The 22,500-nt window shown below is 42.4% G+C and overlaps 1 long non-coding RNA gene across 1 annotated transcript; it reads right to left on the bottom strand.

Annotated features, from left to right (window-relative positions):
- Positions 1 to 9,857: 9,857 nt before the first annotated feature.
- LOC120435466 lies at positions 9,858 to 12,614 on the bottom strand. The gene is made up of 4 exons (XR_005609751.1): positions 12,400 to 12,614; positions 11,690 to 11,749; positions 10,391 to 10,585; positions 9,858 to 10,289 (listed from the first exon to the last, which is right to left on the bottom strand). It is a non-coding gene; the product is annotated as an uncharacterized LOC120435466 (long non-coding RNA).
- Positions 12,615 to 22,500: the final 9,886 nt, after the last annotated feature.

Genomic DNA, 22,500 nt, shown 5'->3' with positions numbered 1-22,500 from the left:
ATTTTCCCTGATAGTCCTCTCTAAAGGTTACAGAGAATGGCCCGAAAAAGAGAAAATATCCAATAAACAGTCGTTCATGGGGCGAAAATGTCTTGTTGATGCCAGATATGCAGGTTGGACATCACAACAGTTGTTATCACGATGTGTATTTCTGCCCACTCGCCTCCATCTCTCAGCAGTATTAATGCTGGTTTGCAAAAGATCTCCTTTTTGTCGATTATATCTGTATCTAATGCATCATCTAGTTTGAATGTTTCCCTGTACTTGAATCGCCAGTGGTCACCAAGGAAGAATTTAGTCTATCTCAGAACAAATGTTGTTTTTGCAACCATTCATGCATGCAGAGAATTAAACTTAAAAACACTTCATACAACGTATTTACAGGAGGCTTATTTCTTCCTCCCTTAGGAAAAAAAGCCTATTTGATCAAACTAGTTGCTCAGTCTCAACTCATATTTTCTTTTCTCTGAACTCCTGTTTTTGAAAATGACATTTTTTACTGTAGCTGTGTATCCTAACACAACTGCAAGTGAGAAAATCTGTATATCAAATGCAAAAACTGTGAATAAGGAATAACAGATATTGGTTACCTGAAAGCTTGGTTCTTTAAGAAAGATAAATTCAAGATAAAGACACACATAGTGTTGCACCTATATTGTGTTTTGTTTATTTTAAGCACTGTGGTGCATCACTTAGCCACGTCTCCAGGTGGGATTGTAGGAAGGTTTTCAGAAGTAAGTTGGACCCAGGCACCCAGCAACTAAAATAAAACCCTGAAAACATTCTCTCGCTTTAAACCAATTTTGTTTTTGAACATATTTTATTCATGCTGCTAGAATTACCACTTGAACTTGGAGTTTATAATTACAACCTTAATTTACAACTAAAGTTTAATTTGTCTGTGTCTGCATGAGCATTATTATTTGGAAGTCTGACTTGTATGAAGTGAAAATCTTCATCATTTTATTTGTCAACAGGCGCTTGAGTGAGATTTCTCTTTTTGGGTTACATGTGTTTTCTCCTAGTGGCCATTATACTAGGAACTGAGCCCTTACAAGTCTGGATTTGTGATCTTGGTCATGGCTGAGTGTCTAATTTAGTGTCACTGGATGTTTTAACTGGCATGACTGTTTATTCAAGATGGCCATATGAAACTAGTTAGTTTGGTAAGATATTCATGATGTTTATATTGTAGTTAAATGTTAAACTACAGTACAGAGTGTTACATTTCTTAAATTATGAGCAGGGATCTTTACAAGTGTAGAAAGAAGATAAAAGTCACTCGGACTAAAATAATAGATCTTTTGTTTAGGCTCAGATGCCTTTGATATGACAAAGTGTTAAAAATGCAGTCAGTCTTATTGCTCCCATCTGACATTGATTAATTGTGCTATGAGCCGAAAGTGCAGCATTTTAATCAAATTGCAAGTTACTTGAAGAAACAATTGTCATTGAAAGTTCTTGTATATTAGTCCTTATATAAATAAACATTATGGAATAAACATGAGGTGATAAAGGCAAAGCGTCCTGTGCTTACATGCCTGTATTATTAAACAGCAGGGATCTGTCATCCAGTTTATACCGTTAACCATATGGCTGTCTTAATCAATTTAATAAGCAGAATGGTACTCTGATTCAAGCTGCCGAGGTGCAGAGATGTGCAATCGCACCATATAATAACATAAGAATATTTCCAGTAGAACTAAGTAAAAGTTAGTTAAGAGAATGAATGATGCTGTTGTTTGCTTCAGTTTTTTGTCCGAGTTGTTTATTTCTCAATATTGGCAGTTTAAAAAGTAGATCAATTTACATACATGAAAACAAACATTACACATTATTATAAGATGGGGAGGATGACAGGAGAAGTACATTTGTTCGAGTTATGCAGATTTTTATTTCCAGATTTACATTTACTTTGTAAACTAGTTTTGCGTGATTTTGTTGAAATCTGGGACTTCCTGTTTACTGTAAAATATTATATGCTGCTAGATATTCTAACAAATATGCCCTGTAATACTACTCAGCCTTCAGCTGATTTCAGTAACCAGGTCTGATTTAAAAAGATCAGCATGTGTCAAAGTGTGAAGTTTCTTCATTATTTTGACAAAGAGATGCAGAAATGTTAGAAAAACACTACAATAAGTTTAAATTGTTTGAACAGGCGGGTGGACACATAGGTTTCTGTCCTAACCACTGTAGGGGTGTGTGTACATTGTATAATATCTTGTTCCTCTTATCCTCTTTGAAGGGCATGACTATCAAACCCCTGATGAAGCTGCTGGTGGTGAAGAAAAAACAACTTGTCATTGATGAAGAGATCCACACCCAGGTACAGCCTGTTGCACAGCTACATTCTCACCTGAAAATATCTTAAAAGTTTATTTTGACGCAGAAAGAGTAATATTAAAACTTAGTAGCTGCTGCTATTGATGGATCCTTGACCTCCCACTCAACTATCAAGCTAGCGGAGAAAACAGCGGTCTCTGATTTTGGTTTTATCTATGGTCTTGATTTTGTTGGTTATAATGTACATTCTTTAATCCATCTTGCTCAAGATGCACAACAGGTTGGCAGTGTTCCTGCTGATGGTTTTGGGCCTTACCTACAATGTTGCCAGCTCCAAGCAGCCTTCTCCACCAACAGCACATTCACATTCCAACAATGCAACTAACATCGGCAGTAACGGCACTGGAAAGGTTTTCCCACTTTATTTCGAGTGCGGGAAAGTTCAAGTTTCATTTGAAATTGCATTGTGGGATCCTCCTTGCTTCTCTAAGAAAATTAGGTGAGTGTGATTTTATGTGAAAGCTCCATGTGACCTGTCACTATGAGTTCAGCCTTTTCAGGAAATACCTGTGTTACGTTATTGACCCAAATTATACAAGTGTCTCCTACTTCAGGTAACTTGGGTGTCCCATTTGCAGCCAGGGGTGAATAATTATATAATGAAAAACATTCAGAATTATGTTTCTTAGACAGCACATCTGAACGTGAGTTGGGTTAAAGTGCAATTTTCCTGGTGATCACATAGTGGATCACACAGATAAATCATATGGTATGGAAGTTGTCAAGCAAACTCTCTTGGCCATCCTACTTGTGTTGTGAATTAATGATGGCTCTGGTATGCAGACTTTTCTCTGTGGTGGGGTCGGGTGGGCTGTCTCGGGCACTGTGGGGCCGGGCGGCGCTGCTGAACTGGGCCCCGGTCTGGATGGGCCTGGGCCCCCTTTCCCTGCTGGGTTGCAGAGTATGGGGGTGCAATTTTATCCTACAACTTAGACATTCACATTACTCACACTCTCATAACACATACATATAGGACCTTGGGGGTGGGCACGCTACACAGAATCCAAAAGACCATCAGGGTGTACAACCTCACCCCTGGCGTCGTTGCCCACCTCTCAATTTTAAATGCATGTAGACATTGAGGGCTATCAGGAGGGGCTATGCGCTTAGCTGCTGCTCTCTGGCAGGTAGCTCCATGCCCTCCTGGGTTTTAAATGCGCCTTATAACACACATGCACCAACACTACATATGAGCAGGCGAGGGAGGTTTGGTGTCTTCACACACCCTCGTTCTCTGCTGCCTGTTGGAGCGGGGAGCGGGGGGGGCGAGGAGGAGGAGGAGTTGGCCGTTCGATTGGGGTCTGGAATGTGGGGTCTCCCTGCTGCTGCCGAGCCGGGGCAGTCTGCTTCTCTCCACCCCAGGGAAAAGGGTAACACTACCTGGGTCTGGGTGCAGTACCTAGACCTGGGGCTTAGAGTACGCTTGGGGAGTGTGACTGTGTGTACAGTGTCTTTATTTATGTTTGTCTCCACGTTGGGTGAGTGTTGAGTAATTGCATATGAGAGCATGAGGGTGGGAATGCATGTCTGTATCTGTGTGTGCCTGTATGTCTGTGTCTATATGTCAGGTTGGGTATCAGACGCCACCTTTCTAGGGACATCTCAGGCCCTCCAAGGTATGGAGGCCTATCTCCCCCCACCACTTCCCCTGCCAGTGGCAGACGCCCTCAGACATCGGTGCGTTGGTGATTCTTTGTGTCTGGGGATGGGCGTCCAGGTACACACCGGCTCACTCCTGGTGGCTGCTTGTCGGGGCCTGGAGCCTGGGGCTCGCTCGGGCCACTTCGGGGGTGGGGTACCCTCGGCCTCTCGGCCTGCGGCTCGGTCACTCTGGCAGCCAGCTGTGCCAGAGTGACCGATGCATTTGATGCTTCGTCAAATGCATCTAATCTTTAAGCATCATCGATGTGTTTATACATGTTTAGATTGTGTAACTGTTGTGCTATACAAAATCTCTGATAGTTTTTTTTTCTTTTTCCTGTGTCATTGTCAGGAGAACATCCAACAGCTATCTGAAGAACAGTGTGAAGAAATCCATGAATTAGTACAAAATTCATGGATTCTGCTCCAAAGGACACGGCAGAGGGTAACTTTGTTTAGAATTGAATAGTTAAGAGTCTTTATTGGTATGGTCATTTCTCATTTGTAATAAAAATTGCCTTTGTCTCACTGGCAGTTAAGCATGTCATAGTAGTATATTTGGGCTCATAGAGGATCTCCCTCCCATTAGTTTATAACATATTTATTGATTTTTGAGATACACTTTGAGTTAAATTAATTTGGTAATGAATTTTATAACAGTTCTAAACATAAGCTGCGTAAATGTGCAGTGATGCTAGAAGAAGTACAATCTCTTTAACCCTTTATCTCGTATAATATTAAACAGGCCGTCTGGAGTTATTTTGTTTTAACTGTTAAAAATGGCATACAATCAGCTGTGAGTGTGTGCTTTTGTACCTTTTTTACAATTACTATTTGTTTCCACATCTGGTAGGTTTTTTTTCTCCACTGTGTACTATAACAGTGTAATCAGGGATTAATAACAGAAATAGACAAAAAATAAAATAGAAATTGTACAGTTTTTACTGCATGAGGCAGTAAAAACTGTAAAATGTCCATGAATAAAAGATTTAGAATAGCCAATTTGAAGTATGAACTGTAAAACACTGAACAACAACAAGTGTTTGTTTTTCTGCCCTGTGGTTTGTTTTTGGGCATCTCTTTTCTTCTAAATAAGTTCAGGCTTCTGGTAGAGCTCCAAAAAGCACTTGCTCTCAAGCTGTAGCCAAAGGCCTACATTGCACTGCTGACACTTGCGCTCCTTTTTATACAACATTTTGCTGAGTTTATAATAAACCCAGTCTGCTTTGCCTGTGTGCTCGACAAGCCACAAATAACTACTTTTTTTAGGTGTTGGAAGAGGGCTGGGCAGTGTTGCCAACTCCTCAGTAAGGAAAATCGCTATTGGCTGTCCTGAAAGTCGCTAAATGATGTCATCGCCTAATTTGCATAATCGGTCCTGCCTATGTAAATAGAATAGAATAATCCTTTAATTGTCCCACAAGGGGAAATTTGGTTGTAACAGCAGCAAAAAGACACACATACAAACAAACAGTACACAGGACACAGAACAGAAACTTAAATGTAAGAGACGCTGTAGGAGAGAGAAAAAACATTGTGGAAGAGACATAAAGTGAGTTAAAAAAAAACACCCTAAAAGCATTTAGAATATATTTAGAACTACAAATTAATTTTCTCTTAGTAATTATTGTTTTCAATAATTTCAACCCTCCTCCTTTATCCGGACTTACTGGCGGAGTTACTTTTTTTAGTGTGTGTGTGTGTGTGTGTGTGTGTGTGTTCCTTCAAGTGGTTTTAAACCTTGTGATCCAAAAAAAGTAACAGTAAAAAGAATTTTTAACCATTAACAATCAAAATGAACATAGCAAACCTCTTCAGTGGAAATCGGATGTACAACATGGAGTTAAGGCTCTGCAAGGACATCCGATTTCTAAGTTTGCAATGATTAGAATGATGTATTATAGTGTACTGAGTTATTCAGGGTTCGTACGGGTGCTTGAAATCCTTGAAAATGCTTGAATTCTAATGTCGTCTTTTCAAGGTTTGAAAAGTGCTTGAATTTCAGATGTGGTGCTTAAAAGTGCTTGAAAATGTAACTGTATTTCATTCACAATAAATAGCTATCTGATTGAATTGTTTTCTTATCAGATAGAGAAATAAAATGAGTTGCAAAAAGCAAAAGCAAAATTTCCCCGCCTGGGCTGCCTTGCGTCTGTTTCAATATGTGACCCCGCCCCTCCCTCGGACAGTCGGGGATGAGTGCGCTAACATACCTGTAGGTTGCTGTTTTAATGAGTGTTTGATGGAAAACAACAATGGCGGAGTTTGCGTTCTCCAGTCGCATGATAGGTGAGTGCTAGTAAATAATTTTCCAGTACACATATGTTACACATGCTATTTTTTTTAAATTTTGGTTATTATTTTGCTAGCTATCAAACTCGCTGGAGAAATGATTGAAATGCACTGAGTGTGATGCAGTATGGCAGCGCTATTACGGAATATGCTGTGAACTTAGCTAACATTACTTAGCAGTAATATGAGTTAATTTACTCAAGTGAAAGCTTTAAACATTAGCCCGATACATAACTAGCTAACTTAAGGCTTTCTGATTAACCCTCTGGGGTCGACAGACCCAGAGTCTCCATTTCAACTTGGGTCGAACGTGCAGACTTCAAGCTATATACCAGTTTTTAAATTGTGTTGATAGGTCACGTAAAACCCATGGTTTTTTGGGGGTCTGAATAAAACAGTGGCGTTTACTCCGGGAAGAAACGGTAAAAACGGCGTTTTCTAAGGAGAGCGCTAGCAAACACGCTTTGCTTGTGAGTGAAAAATGAAAAAACACTCTTTCCCTATTGGTGGAAAAATGTACCATGTCGACCAATCAAAAATGATACTGGCAACATGTGGTATTTGGTTGTTGGGAAGAGAGGAAGTGAGTGAGCGAAAAAGAGAGAGAGTTTTGATAGTGAGAGATTTGTGATGTTTATCATGTTTGGAGTCTCAAGTTAGTGCGTTGTCTTGTGTAGTTAGTGTGTAGTGTAGTCGTTTTGTTTTGTGTGTCAGTTCTACTAGTGAACGTCACAGTTGCTGCAACTGTGTGCTGGAAAAGCTTAAAAAGGGACCTTGAAAGTGCTTAAAAAGTGCTTGAATTTGACCCTGAAAAAAGCGTACGAACCCTGGTTATTGTAGACAAAGAAAAATGTACATTTACCGCTGCTCCCGCCCTGCGTTACAGTGGGAGGGGAGCAACAGCTTCATTCATGCGCGATTCATTTGCAGTTTGAACACGTAAGGGTGAACATCTCCTGATCTGACAGCAGCTGGAGGCGACTGCTGCGTGAGGACTATGTGCCGCCTGTGAGCGCTTTGGCACGGGCGAGGTGCCCACGGCAACACCTTCTTTCACATCAAAACGTCTCCAATAACACCATAAAAAGTTGCCAGATTTGTCGCTAGTCGCTTTTTAGAAAAAAAAGTCGCTGAGAGGGTCTGAAAACTTCCGAAATGTAGCGACAAAGTCGCTAAGTTGGCAACACCGGAACTGGGCAGCGTATGTTTGCTGATGGGTGAGAAGTAGAGCTGGGCGATAGAACGATAACGATATGTATTGCGAACTAACTTTTTCTCGATAGAAAAATTAAACTATTGCGATAGGCCTCATCTCTCTTGTCCTCTTAAAATAAAAAAGAAGAACAGCCAATCCAAATTAAGTAGCGCAGAGCCGAACCAATCACAGCAGCAGCGTCACATCACGTGACTTGTTACGTACAGCACAAGTGCCAAGCCGCACATGTGTATTTGTTTGGGAAGCAGCCAGCCGCCGTGCCGCCCGGGTAATAGAGGAAATGAGTGTGCCGACTAGAGAAAAATCAACCGAGAGCGTGACCGAAGGTTACTGAAGAGAAAACGGATGATGGTTCCAATGCCGGAGAGATTGTCGAACGGAAGGGCCATAGAAGTTCCGTAGTGTGAAGGTATTTCGGCTATTTCAAGTCTGACAAAAAACAGAGTAGCATGCACTGTAAATTGTGCCGAAAGCAAGTCTGGAAATACAATAAACCGGTGCATGCTCAATCTCTGACTGAAAGCGCTAATTCGTCATTCGGCTTTTGTCAGACTAAAGTAACTGTTAAAACTGTTTGAAAAGCTAAGCTATACAACAAGGAGAGATTGAGAATTTCCTTTTAGTTTTCAGTTTATTTGATATTGACAAAAGTTAGTCAATTTTGTCTGTTCTTCTGTAAAACAAAACTAAGATTTATTTTTAGAATTAATATTTTGTTTCTAAGTGGAATTGACAATTTAGTAGTCTTTTTTGTTTGTTCTATTTTGGAACTTAAATGCTTTAAGCGGCTGCCTTTTGTGTAGTTTGCAATATTTGCCTTTATTTATCTGAAAAACCCTGTTGAACTTATTATGGGAAATAAATATTTAAATCAAAACAAGCTGCTGATTATTTCACATTTTACTTGTGAGCAACTGCACATTTAAATCTTACAAATATAGTTATTTGGCTTATATTGTGATATATATCGTTATCGCCTGAAATGAAAAAAACATATCGTGATATGAAAAAATCTTATATCGCCCAGCTCTAGTGAGAAGTCATATATAAAATGAAAAAACATTGCATAAAACAATGTTCTTACTGCCGTGTAACAGTCATTATTACATTGAACTGGGCTTACATCCAGCAACTTCTATTTTCTTATATAAAACACTAAAAACAGCAAAAAGAAAATAATTGTAAAAAATCAGTTTTCTGTGTGACAACTACAACTTTAATCTCTGCCAAACCGATTTACTCAGGAACAAATAAAACACTGAAAAAAAGCCAAACTATAACATTTTTAAGTGATTTATATATCATGTTTAACCTGAGTAGCAAAAGACCGCAGAGGGTCTGAAAACATTGAAAACGAAGTCCGCTGTTTTCTCCAGCTCTAGTAAGCCTTGACCTCCCAGTCAGCTGTCGAGCTTGTGGGTAACAGACGTTTCTGAAAACTTTGGAGCACTTTTTTGCAAATATGTGATGTGTTGATAAACAGAGCAGATATTTGAAGTTTACACAGCTACATTCTCGCTTGAAAATATCTTAAAAGTTAATTTTGTGACCCAGAAAGAGTAATATTAAAATAAAAAAGTAGCTGCCGCCATTGTTGGAAAGTGGAATTGGCTGGGCAGAGCTATGAATTCTGGGACAGGATGGATACACCCGACCGATCCTTCAAATCTGGGGAAATGAAGGACGCATTTGGAGCAGCCTTCAAATTGGGACAGCCTTTGTCGCCTGGCTATGATGTAATTGGCCTTCTAATGCGCCTTCCCAAGGATGCGGCCCCTGAATTAGGATTAATACATTTTGTTTTGGATGCTGTTCAGGGATTAACATGATTAACATGTTCTATTATATTCTGTCTGTCAGGGCAATTCTTGAGAAAATGGGCCTGGCGGGGAAAATCACCCCTTTGCCAGCCTAAAAAAAGGGAAAATTAAAAAAAAAAAAATACAAAGTATGCACAGTAGTATGGAAATATGTATTGTTAATTATAATGTATTGAATTTATTCATGTAAACCTGTACTGTTGCTGTTTTTGTCAACTGCCACTTTTGATTTCCTCTGCCTGGATTTAGGGAGTGAGAAGCCCACTGCAGCGACATCACCCGGGTTTGCCAGAGAGGCCCTCCAGTCCTAATTGCCGCCATCCAAGAGGACACTCCAGGGCCCAGTTATTCAGTGGGCCACCAAAGTGAGCAGGAGGATGACAGCCAGCTGGGCCGAGAGGGGGGGAAACAAATAACATTCTTTAAATATTAATCACTGTACATAGTTGAACTTGCTGTTTGTTGAACTTTATTTGAATTACTTTTTTAAAACTATGTCCAACATAAAATGTATAAAGCTTTATAAATAAAAATCATTGTAAACACTTCAACTGTATTTGAATCATTTTCTCAAACTATGTACAACATAACTGTTTATTTGCAACTGATTTATTAAATTGTCCAAATTGAGAAAATAACAACAGTGGAAAAAAACACAACAGGAGTATTAGTTATTAAGAGTTATTATTAAAGTCCAGGATTAGGCTGAGTGTCCCAGTATGCACACTTTTAACCAGCCCTGATATTTGGCTGAGCAGGAAGTCTCGGGCAGTGGAATCTGCTGGACCAGGACCAAAGAGGTGAAGGAGACACCATAAGTGAAATGATTTGCCTTTCTAGCTTCTAAGTTGAGCATCATACAGGGTGATCTGCAGAACTTGTTTAGGGATGCTTGTTTCCACGGTTCACCACATCATCTATCTCTTGGGTTTGCAGGACTGATGTAACTGACGGCTGCCATGTCACTAAAATGTCTTCACAAAGATGCAAGAACAAAGTTGTGCAAACAATCCTGTTAATACGGATATAACAAGTAATATTCTACAACTTTAAAAATGTACTAATGAATGAATACCTGCTTGCTGACAATCATTTTGGTCCAGGGGTACCTCCTCCAGGGCAGACACCTCAGCAGATAGCTGGTCCCACCAGAGAGCACCACTGACTGCCTCTGAACCAATCTCCCCCTCATCTTGAACATCATCCTCCGGGCCACAATATCACCAGCACCGAGGCAGATGTTGTGCAAAACAGCACATGCTGTTATGACCTGAAACAGATGTTTGTTTGTTGAGTGTTTAAACAAGAGAGAAAAGTGTAGATAGTGAGTAGTGATGGGTATCGTTTAGGTTTTATCCGATACCAGTACCAAACCGGTACTTTTGAAACGGTGCCGGTGCTTAAACTGTGCTCGAACCGGTGCTTATTAAAGAATGGAGAACACACACTTTGTCCAAAAACCTCTCATGTTCAGCTGGGGTTTTTTTGTAAAAAGATAACAATGTTAGCCTTTTCTACAGCTATAGGGGATTTATGGCATCACTCGTGGCTGGAAGCAGTGCTTAATCAATGGAAAAAACACAAACTTTGTCCAAAAACCTCTCATGTTTAGCTGTTTTCCACTTTTTCTTTGGTCATTTGAGCCTTTTTGCCCAGGGTGAAGGGAGTATCTGCCATCAAACAAGAAGACAGCCGCATGTAACTACGACGGTGTTTGCTAGTTCACCTTACATGCATTAATGTAATAACATGGTTAGCCTACTCAACGTAAATTACACACGGACAACATTAAGCTACACGCAGAGAAGAACAGCTGCTGCTGCCATCATCATCCGTCATCATTTCTGCTACACTGTCAGGGCTAGGGGTCAGGACTCTCCTCTTCGGGTTTTTGGGGGATGTTGCTAACTCCGGGTCCGATAACAGGCAACCCATCCACAGTAGATGTGCACGGTGTGAGGTCTCGTAGCAAGCTATCAAATACGGCGCATTTCTCTGCTTTTAACAAAATGCTATATGTAGGCAGGTGTTTCATCAGATTCGAGGAGTTACCTGCTTTGCACAGTATCAGCTTAAAGCACTTGTTGCAGGCTGCGGAGTTTGCATCTTTTGCTGTGAAGTACAGCCAGACTTTTGACCGCTTTGCCTTGGGCATTTTTAATCTGTAACTCTGCTCTAAAAGAACATACGTACCTGGGCCCGCCTACTACGCTTGCAAAGGTAAAATGATTGGCTAGAATCCAAAGTGTATGACATCTCAGTAAAAAAAAAAAAGCACCGAAATGTGCGCTGCTTTTCGGTCTGGTTACTACCGTTTATGTCAGAACCACCGGTACCCATCCCTACTTGTAATAGGTAAAGTATGTAAACATACAGCGTGGGATTTGGTCATCTGGGATTTAAACACAGGACTTCTCACATGCCGAGGTCACACCTGCAACACAAAGAGCAGGAGCTCAGTATTCATGACAGCCTGATCACACAGATCCAGAGTGTACTTGCATCAGTGAGTTCCCCTCTCTTAAAGTGGAAAGAGACAAATTTTATCCTTTCTGCGAATAAAAAAATCTGAAAGCTGTTCCATCCTGAAAGATTATCCCCTGTACTGTATGGACACATTCAGCACTGATCAGTGTCAGGTTATAATGTCCAAGGTGTACAGAAACACAAAGTTTGATATTAAAATGTGTGAAGTGTAAATTCATCCAAAGCCTTTATCTGGGGTGTGAAAAAATACAAGATAATAGTATATTATAATGAGGTGATGTCAGCTGCACAGTATAAATCTGCATCCTTCCTAGTGAGAAGGAAAGGAACCACTTTTGCTCTTCACAGGCTTTTAACTGAGAATGAAGTAATTTGGATGAGTTTTTCTTGTATTTTGTTCATGTCACGTCTCTTATTTGCTTCCATATGAGGTGTTCAGGAAATGTCTGTGAATTGCAGCTGCATGTAACATGAGTAATACAGTCACTACATGTGGACAAAATGCTAATTAAAGAAGGACTGTAAGATCTTTTGGATAGCTGAAAAAGTGCCCGGAGAACAACCCAGAAATAAAAGCAGAACATGCAAACTGCTCACAGGAAGAGGCTAGGGTAGCAAAAGCTCCTCCATTCCTCCTGTCAGGTCTGAGCCACTATGCTGCCTATTTTCCAACCCTGCAAACAAACGATCTGAAAGCCCGAAAGCTGAACTCTACAGCTTGTTGTGGTCCCCTGTGGCTTTAGGTGCTGACATGCCTTCCATCTCTTCTCCAGCATTTTCATTTACAGTCATAAAATATCTCCACATGTTGCTCCTCTTGCTCACTCTCTGTAGCCCAAATGCATTTTCTGTGTAGTGGAGTCACAGCGGGGTAGGAAGAAGGGGGCGGAGCAAAGTGAGTCTGCCGCATTAGAAGAGGTGTTCGCACAGACAGAGCTGCTTTTTCATCCACAAAGAGTAAAGTAGTGAACCTACAGGAGAGAAACTAACTAAAGTGTCGATCATTAGTGATGGTGAGATGAAGCCTCGTGATGAACTGAAGCTTTCCATCCAACTAGTCGACAGATGGTTCGAAGAATTGTGATGCTTCATTTGCTCTACTGCGCCATCAAGTGGACAATTCAAGTGAAACAGGCTCTTTGATGTGATGTGTAAAACACTAAACTGAATAAATAAATTGTTTCATGGTTATTTATCCCGAATATTGTCTCAGTATGTCTGATACAAAAAGAGAAAGTGGAAACTATCAAGACAGAGTTTTGGTATGATTGTGTAACTGTGTATTCTTGCTTATGTACATCTGGATAATGATGCAAACTGTGTTAATTAACTAAAAGACAGAAATCACATTATAAGATCTGTAGTGTTGTTTATTTATATTATGTTACTTATCCTTTGTGATATTTATTACTGTGTGCATACTTTATTAGAAGAGATGAGTTTTAAAAAAATCTCTTTCTTCCTGGTTCCATCTAAGAAGAAATGCTCAAGTAACTATGTAGCACGTACGTAACCCAATTCCACAAATCAGCTGTGTTTTGCTGCCCATTTTATTTCGAATCTGGCGCGAACCGGCGAGCCAGTTCCTGAATCAGTCACATGGTACGGGCTGCCCGCGAGGCCTCGAACGTCACTGCATACGTAATCAAAGCAAGCCTCGAGACGCGCTTCACAAAAACTCCCCCGAGATTACCCGACACAGATATCGAAGCTTCGACACACAGGACACATCACTATCGATCATATACCATTACCGACGTCTGGATCGATATCTGTATCGATCTGCCCACCCTTGTCTCCTGGATCGTAGCTGAGATCAGCGTTAACCACGTGGGTCTCTGCTCCGATCTGTTTCCTGTGTTTGGAAAGAGTTCCAGCTTCATCACGGAGTTTCTCTCGGTTTGTGGGCTCATCTAAAGGTAAGCACCGAGCTAACTTTACTGTGAGTTCAGTTCATGTTGAGTTTAGCTCCTGAATGAGGTCTTCTGCTGCTCTCCTCGGTGTCTGTTCACAGTTTATTGTGAACACGTTGAGAGAAGAGTGAGAGAGTGTTTGGAGAAAAACACCAACTAATCATTAGCTCAGCATGCTGGGAGAAGTTGAGCGTTTGCTGGCAGAAAGTTGGAGCAGAAAGGTCTTTTCATTGTCCCTGCAGCTGTTTTTCTGCATGCACCAAACCTCTACAGCCTCATTTCTATTTGAAGTGATAACAGGAAATGGATGAGAGCGATCTGCTGCAGTATCAGGGTCACAATAAACTTTATTGGCCAGCTGCTGTGGATGAACGCATGAGAGGAAGTGAACTCCTACAAAGTCTCATTTTAATGAGTCTGGCTGCTGTAAAGTGATGCACAGGAATATGTTAACAAAAACTAATGAAACAGAGATGAAGGTGTTGAAAGTGTGGGATGGGGAAGTAACAACCAAGCACATTTAATTTGTTTGGGCAGTTGAAATTAAAGCTTACACAGCACTGTGGACCGCAGTGTGAGCTAGCAGCATGCTTGACAAAAAGGATAACCCTCAAGTGGGCTGTACAACATTATATAGTGAGACAAAAACATATCTTCCTCCGGCAAAAAACGTGGCACTCTTGCTGTCTGCTGCGAATCATCCTCGTACCTCCGTGACCTCGTAAGATAAGATAACTCTTTATTGTCATTGCAAAGTCATACATAGTACAATAGTACAATGAAATTGGAAAACTGTCCTACGTCGGCACTACATGTAACACAACACGACACGATATGACACATCACAACGCAACACAAACAACACAACACAGTATAATAACTTAGTAATAAAAAAGAAGAATAAATGTATTTGTATTGCACACTGTTATTATTGCACATTAATTATTATTGCACCTTGTTATAAATATAAATATTATCATCATTATTATTATTACTGTTTTTACCGTTGTTAACGGTAAGTCCAGGTAGGTAGCCAGTCAGGTCAGCTATTGGCATTGATCAGGGCTATTGCCCTGTTGTAAAAGCTGTCCTTGAGTCTATTTGTTCGGGACCTCAGCAGCCTGAACCTCCTGGCAGACGGCAGCAGCTTAAACACCCCGTGTCCTGGGTGTGTACCGTCCCGTAGGATGCTGCGTGCCCTCTTGAGACAGCGAGTGCTGTACAGGTCCTTCAGGGAGGGAAGAGGATGTCCAATGATTTTTTGGGCCATATTGATGACCCTCTGGAGTGCCTTTCTCTGTGCTGTGGTGCAGCTGGAGAACCACACACCGATGCAAGATGTCAGCACACTTTCAATGAGGCAGCGGTAGAAGACGGTCAGCAGCTCCTTCTTCAGGTCCATTTTTCTGAGGATTCTCAGAAAGTGGAGACGCTTTTGGGCCTTCTTTAAAACCGCAGAGGTGTTAGAGCTCCATTGGAGGTCTGTGTCTATGTGCACACCCAGAAACTTGAAACTGGAGACCCTTTCCACACACTCCCCGTTGATGCTGACAGGCCGCAGCTCAGACTTGCTCCTTCTGAAATCAACTACCAGTTCTTTTGTCTTGTTGGTATTGAGGTCCAGGTTGTTATCTACACACCAATCTGACAGCCTCTGAACTTCAGCTCTGTACGCCGTCTCATCTCTCCCAGAGATGAGCCCCACCACGGTGGTATCATCTGCAAGCTTGATGACTGCATTGTCTGGGTGGGTACTAACACAGTCATGTGTGTACAGAGTGTACAGTAGGGGACTCAGTACACAGCCTTGTGGAGAGCCAGTGTTAAGGCTGAGGGCTGAGGAAAGATGAGGCCCCACTCTAACTCTCTGTACACGGTCTGAGAGGAAGTCTCTGATCCAGCGGCAGGTGGTAGAAGGAAGTCCAATTTCCAGCAGTTTAACTATTAGTCTGTCCGGGAGTATCGTGTTGAAAGCAGAGCTAAAGTCAACAAAGAGCAGCCTGGCGAACGCCCTACACTTCCAGGTGAGAGATGGTGGTGTGGAGCGTTGTAGCAATGGCATCTTCAGTTGATCTGTTAGCTCTGTATGCGAACTGGAGCGGGTCGAGTGTGGGTGGCAAGCAGGACATGATGTGACGTCGGACCAGTTTCTCGAAGCACTTCATTATAACAGGTGTTAGAGCAACTGGTCGGTAGTCGTTGAGGCTCCTAATGTTAGTATGCTTTGGCAGTGGGACAATTGTGGCTGACTTTAGGCACGGCGGGATGCAGGACTGGGACAGTGAAGTGTTGAAGATCTTAGTAAATTCCCCAGCCAGCTGGTCTGCACACTCTTTAAGGACCCTTGCGGTTACCCCATCTGGTCCGGCGGCCTTCCTGGGGTTCACTGCCCTCAGTGTGCGCCTCACCTCATATTCCTGCACTATGAGGCTTGGGCTGCTGCTGCTGTCCGATGTTTTTGCTGCTGCTGCCTCCCCTTCACCTCAAAGCGCGAAGAAGTGGTTCAGCTCCTCCGCAAGCGACGCGTTACCCTCAGTCAACGTAGTATTGCAAGGTTTGTAGTTGGTTAAGTGCTGAACTCCCTGCCATACCTGTCGTGAGTTGTTGTTGCTGAAGTGGTCTTCGATCCTTCTCTTGTACGCTGCCTTGGCTTCTCTGATGCCTCTTTTCAACTCAGATCTGGCTGCACTGTAATGCATACCATCACCGGATCTAAAAGCGGCGTCACGTTGCTTCAGCAGGACCTGGACCTCTTTAGTCACCCAGGGTTTCTGGTTGGAATACACCCGGAGACGTTTGTCCATGGTGACATTGTTGACACAGAAGTTAATATATGAGAGCACTGATGTTGTGTGCTCTTCAAGGTCCTGATGTTTGAACACGCTCCAGTCCGTGTTTTCAAAACAGTCCTGCAGCTGATGTGATGCGCCTTCTGGCCAGGTTTTCACAGTTTTTGTGACTGGGGGGGGCTCTTCTCCTAACGGGAGTGTATGCAGGGATCAGCAGCATGGACATGTGGTCTGACAAACCTAGATGTGGTAGAGGGGTTGCTCTGTAGCCTTTTTGGATGTTGCTGTATGCTTTATCCAGTGTGTTTTTCCCCCTCGTTGCACATTTAATATGCTGTTCAAATCTGGGAAATACTGACCTTAAATCAGCATGGTTGAAGTCCCCAGCTATAATGTGCACTGCGTTTGGATGGGAATTCTGCTGATTGCTTATTGTCTTGTGCAGCTCTTCGATGGCCGAGTTAGCATTAGCATCGGGTCGTACATACACGGCCGTTACCATGACAACAGTAAACTCGCAAGGTATGTAGACGGGTCTGCGCTTCACAGTCAAATATTCCAAATCCGGGGAACAATGGCTGTCTACAGTCTTTGTATTTTTGCACCAGCTGTCATTGGTGTAGATGCATAAACCCCCTCCTTTGTTCTTACCGGAGTGGCCGTTCTTGTCGTGATGATGGACCGTGCAGCCTGCTAGCTCAATAGTCTGGAATTGATGGCTGCAGCCAAGTCTCTGTGAGTAATATTATGCTACTGTCCCGTACACACTTGTTGACTGCAATCTGTAATCTCAGTTCGTCGATTTTGTTGGTTATGGACCTGACGTTGGAGAGGAAAATACTCGGAAGCGGAAGCTTAAATGTCTGTTTCTTTAGCCGTGCTAGTGGGCCCGCCCTGCAGCCACGCTTTTGCCTCCTTTGTTTACGTTTCCTCTTTGTCTTGCCGCTGGGAAGAACCAACCACGAAGACCCTGGAACTCTCATTATGTCCTCCGGAATGCTGTGAAAGTTGTGGTAGTCCGATGTAATGCTACTTGCACAGCGTAATCCCAAGATCAGAAGGTCCTGACGACTGTAGGTGGACTCTACTCGATGTATAATAATAAAAAACACACTCATCCACACAGATACACGTAGAAAAAGTAAAAAACAAAACACCGAACGTGAGGAGCAGTGAGCCGCTGCGTCTGTGCGCGGCGCCATCTTTTTCTTATTTCCTGTAAGAGACACACAAAGGAAAGACCTCTTTGCTCAGCCTGGATAATCTAATGCAGGGGTGCTCAATCCCAGTCCTCGAGAGCTACTGCCCTGCAGCTTTTAGATGCGTCCTTGTTCCAGCACACCTGAATCAAATGAATGGCTCGTTATCAGGCTTTTGCCAGACTTGATGGCATGCCGAATTGGTAATCCAACTATTTGATTCAGCTGTGTTGGAGTAGGGATGCATCTAAAAGCTGCAGGACAGTAGCTCTCGAGGACTGGGATTGGGCACCCCTGATCTAATGTTACTATCCATTAGTGGTGGGCGGATCGATCCAAATATCGATAGTATCGATCCCAAGTCGGGATCGGTATCGGATCGATACTAGCCTGGTTAGATCGATTCTTTACTTTGAGTTCTGCTTGTTTGCTATGCTGTGCTTTCGGCAAAAACGAAACAGCCAGGTCGCTGGACTAGCCGCTCCTGTGTCAGCGGAGAGCAGGCACACTTTGCTCCCCCACCCCCCTCCTCTTATGTTTCGGTGTTGCGCTGACACGTCACGTGACTTAGACACTTTGGGTGTTATTAAGTTGTTTACATATTAATTATAATTTTACCAATTGTTTTTGTTGTTGAGAATTTTAATTGTAATTTTCGTATTATAGTTTATCAACACTATTTGTTTTAATTTGTTTACTGGTTTGCATGCACTTAAGATTTTAAAAAAAGAAAAGAAAAAAAAAAGATCGCCACCACGGCAGACCCGATGGCATTTTCATGCTTCGCCGCATCATTTATTCTTACAATAATCACACGGTTGCTGTAACAGTACATTCAATGGCTGCAGCTCTCCCGCTGCAGCCATACACATCACCACCACCAAACCTGCAGCGGCATCGCAGAACACGCCCTGCCACATACCCCCATCGCCCACTTCACCCCACCCCGCGAGCAGGCGGGGAATCGGCCCGGACCATCGGGCGCCCATGCCCCGGCCCAGCGACAGGGAAGTGTCCACTCTGGCGGTCGCCCGTGCCTCCAGCGGAGGCCTGATGGCCACCCATATGGCAAGCAGAGGCGGCGGAGCAGGAGTGGAAGTGAGCCGGGGCTCAGAGGCAGCTGGGCAGACGGCCGGCACGCAGGACCATGCAGCCCGCGTGCCGAAGCGGACAGCATGCCGCCCTCAGGCAGGACCCCCGCGCACTTCGCGCACCTCGACCTCCATCTCCAGCTTGGCAGGTCCCGCTGGCGCGCCAGCCTCCGGCTCACCCCGAGCCGCGCGCAGTGATCACCCGGTTGCTGTAACAGTAGCCTACATTCAATGGCTGCAGCCCTCCTGCTGCCAGCTGTACACATCAACACCAAAAACAACAACAGCACAAGCAGCGCACAGGTTTTAAGCCGGTGAGGCATGATTGTAGATGCAGTGAAGGTGAGTCCACCTCATCTGCAGCAGCATCGCAGACCACGGCCCGCCACAATAATAAAGCATTTTTTATTTAATTATAAATAAATTATTTCTCCTATTATGTCCTGGGTTTTAAGTAATTAATAATACAAAAGGAAAAATCACAAAAAACACTTAAGGTCATGAAAATTAATTGCGATTTAGCAATTCAATGAGGCATCCACCTGATTTATTGAAAAGTATCGGTATCGGTATTGGTAATGCGATACTGGCCCGTATTTACTTGGTATCGGATCGATACCAAAATATGCAGTTTCGCACACCACTACTATCCATTGTTCTTGTACTTTATCTATGTGTTGGTCCAGAATATCTTGTCCGGGCTTCCTGACCCAAAGAATTATAGAAAATCCATTAACTATGTGTAAACATGTTGCTTTTAAAAAAAATTAAAAAAAATAAAAAAAATTTAAATTGACATTAAGGAATCACTGTGCAATACCATCAACTTCAACAATTTGTTATTACATGTATTTTCCTTTTTTTTCTGTTTTTAAGCAACTAAAATATAGCAAATAACATAACATACATTAGAAACAGTTAGTGACAGTTAGACAAGTGTCTGTTATCAGCAACATTTTTACCCTACATGTCTATTTCAACCGTCTTAGCCTCCCGATGTTTCCCGTTGATGTGCTCTTTTTATGCTTATCTTTAGCACATTCTGTACCAACTGTTGCTATGCAGGCACAAATGCAATTACAAGCAAAATGTATCTCTCACCCAGTGGCGTGTCTAGAAAATTTTTGTTGGGGGGGCCAGGTAGGGGCACAGATTTGGAGAAGGGTGGCAGATGTAATTGGCAGATAATGTTAAAAAAAAATTCTACCAACCGTTAACCATCATTCAATAACCCTGTAAACCTAATAACTGAATTTGCTTTTGACTCTTATTAGAATGAGGTTTTAACCACTACGGTGCAAAGTTTTTAGATACTGCGTTGATGAAGTACAAGAGACACAATCAGTGCTTTGTCAGTGTTTACTCAGCATTCAAGGACAGCAATATTTGCATAGTATTTTTACTGACCTATAGGGCACATATGTTTTGGGCAAAAACATTTTTGAATATTAAAATACAAACATTTTTAACATACAATTGCCAAATTAGCCAATGCAAAACTTTATCTGCCTATTAAAAAAAAGAAGATAATCTTCTTACAAACTGGTGTTTGATTTTGAAACAGGGAAAAAGTTGGGAAACAAATGAAAAGACTAACTTTTGAATGAAACCTGAAAGCAAGTAAATACTTTCTATGCTGCCTTATGGTAAACTTTGGTAATATTGATGTATAAAGAACAACACTGGCTGATGATGAAATACAGTCAGCTGGCATGGTGACACTGCCAGTATTAACCTGCAGGGCTGGACTGGGAAAAAAAATGGGGCATTTTGACCAGAGACCGGCCCACCAGGTATTAAAGTCATAAAGCCTTTGAATGAAAACAAACGCTGTTGTGACAGTGATGTACACTGTCTTGTTGGTATATGTATGATTTCTATACATTTTACGTCAGATAAAAACTTTGTTCGCAAGATTCAGATAATTATTTAATAAAAGCTAGATATTTTAAACGAGAATAAGAAAGAAAAGTATTTCTTTGTGCCCCCCTTTCCCTGTTAATGCCCTACCTGACCCCTTGGCATAACTTTGCTAGACCCGCCCCTGCACAGTTACCAGCTGTCAGCTACGTAGAAAAGGATCCTGGTGTTATTTGTCTCTCAGAAACAGCTCATAACTTCCTTCAACTCATTCATGTCACCTAAAAAGGTAAACCTGTTTCTCCATCACCTGTTCAGCTCTGATGATTCAGTAAGGACATCCTGGTTTCATCTGCATCTTTCCTCTCACCACATATCCAAACTGATATCATGACCAGCAGCTTTTACAGCTGTGGCTCCAGCAAACATCAGCTGATACTAGAAATTAATATTCAATAAATTCTAACAACAGCTGATCAAGCTTAAACGTGCTGCTGTTGTTTAGCGCGACATCCGCTGGTTTCCTCTTTCTGGCGCAAAGTGGGCGATAAACAAACAAAAAGAAAAGCCGATCAGCTGATCATTGATCAGTTTCATGATTGAAGTAGCAACAGGAGAGGGAGGGGAGAGAATGAGAGAAGAAGAGGCAGCTGTGCAGCAAAGACACAGAATAACTCCAGCTTTGTGTCTTTTTCATTCTAGCTGAAGTTCGGGACAAACTGCGTCTCTTCTCAGCTCAATACGAAACCTGTAATATTGTCTCTGAATGAGGGACCATTCCATTTTTAAGGAGCAGTTGGCAACTCTACAAACTAACCTTATGAATAAAATAAAGTTCACCATCAGTAACATCACAGCATCCGCCCAGCTGTATAGAAACTCCGTCATGCTAGCTAGCACGCAGTAAGAGTTATTGTAACTGACTGTAAAAAGTCAGCACAACGAAAATAAACTCCACCTAAACTTGGTTTATATCTGACCCAGACAGACTGCAGGTCATAACTTCTTACCTGAAGTTTAGTTCACCTGACACTCGGACTGGCGGCTGCCTCGGTCTCTCCTCCTCCTGCCTACCCTTCCCTCATCCACCTGCTAGCCGCCGTGGAAGCTCCGCCATGCTCGATGGCCAGTCCAGCTATGTTAAACTGTTAATCTTTTCGCGAAAAACTGTTTTCTGTGATGCTGTCTTTCGTGCTTGGCTCTCCTACCTTTGCTAACATGATGCTCATAGCGCAGAAGCCGATGCTGCATTCACTTACACTCGGATATCTCAGCTTCACTGTGAAAACATAATCGTACATTTGATATTTCATTGGATTTTATTGTTTTGGCTTCGGGGTGGCACCTGGGGTGGCCAGTCTGGTTGGGGGGGTGGCCTGTGCCCCCCCAGGCCACCCCGCTGGACACGCCACAGCTCTCACCTCTGACCTAGAACTTCATCTACTGTTATTTGTGTCTGTAAGCGTGCTTGCATTGACTTTTCTGCGCTCTGAGTCACTTTACACAATCCGGTTGTACAGTCTGACGTCACTGGCCGTGTCTGGGCCTAAACTCCGCTGCAGGTCCATATATCAAATGATCACTGAGGCATTACTGAGAGTTAAAACACTGTCTAAAGTCTTTCATCTTTAATAAAATGATCAGCGTTCTTCTCTACCAGGTGTAACAATTGAGTTTAACATCCAGGCATCCATGAAAACGGAATTTATGACATTTAACGGAGTTAGAAGTTAGCAGGAAGTTAGCTCGCTAGCTTCCATCTAAATACAATATAGCATGTCCTGACTGCAGGGGTTTAGAAACAAATTCAAACGTACAGCTCTGCTATTACTTCCAACATAAATGA

Source organism: Oreochromis aureus, linkage group 22 (assembly GCF_013358895.1).
Source record: "Oreochromis aureus strain Israel breed Guangdong linkage group 22, ZZ_aureus, whole genome shotgun sequence".
Classification (NCBI taxonomy): domain Eukaryota; kingdom Metazoa; phylum Chordata; class Actinopteri; order Cichliformes; family Cichlidae; genus Oreochromis; species Oreochromis aureus.
This window is presented reverse-complemented; position numbering and strand designations above follow the sequence as displayed.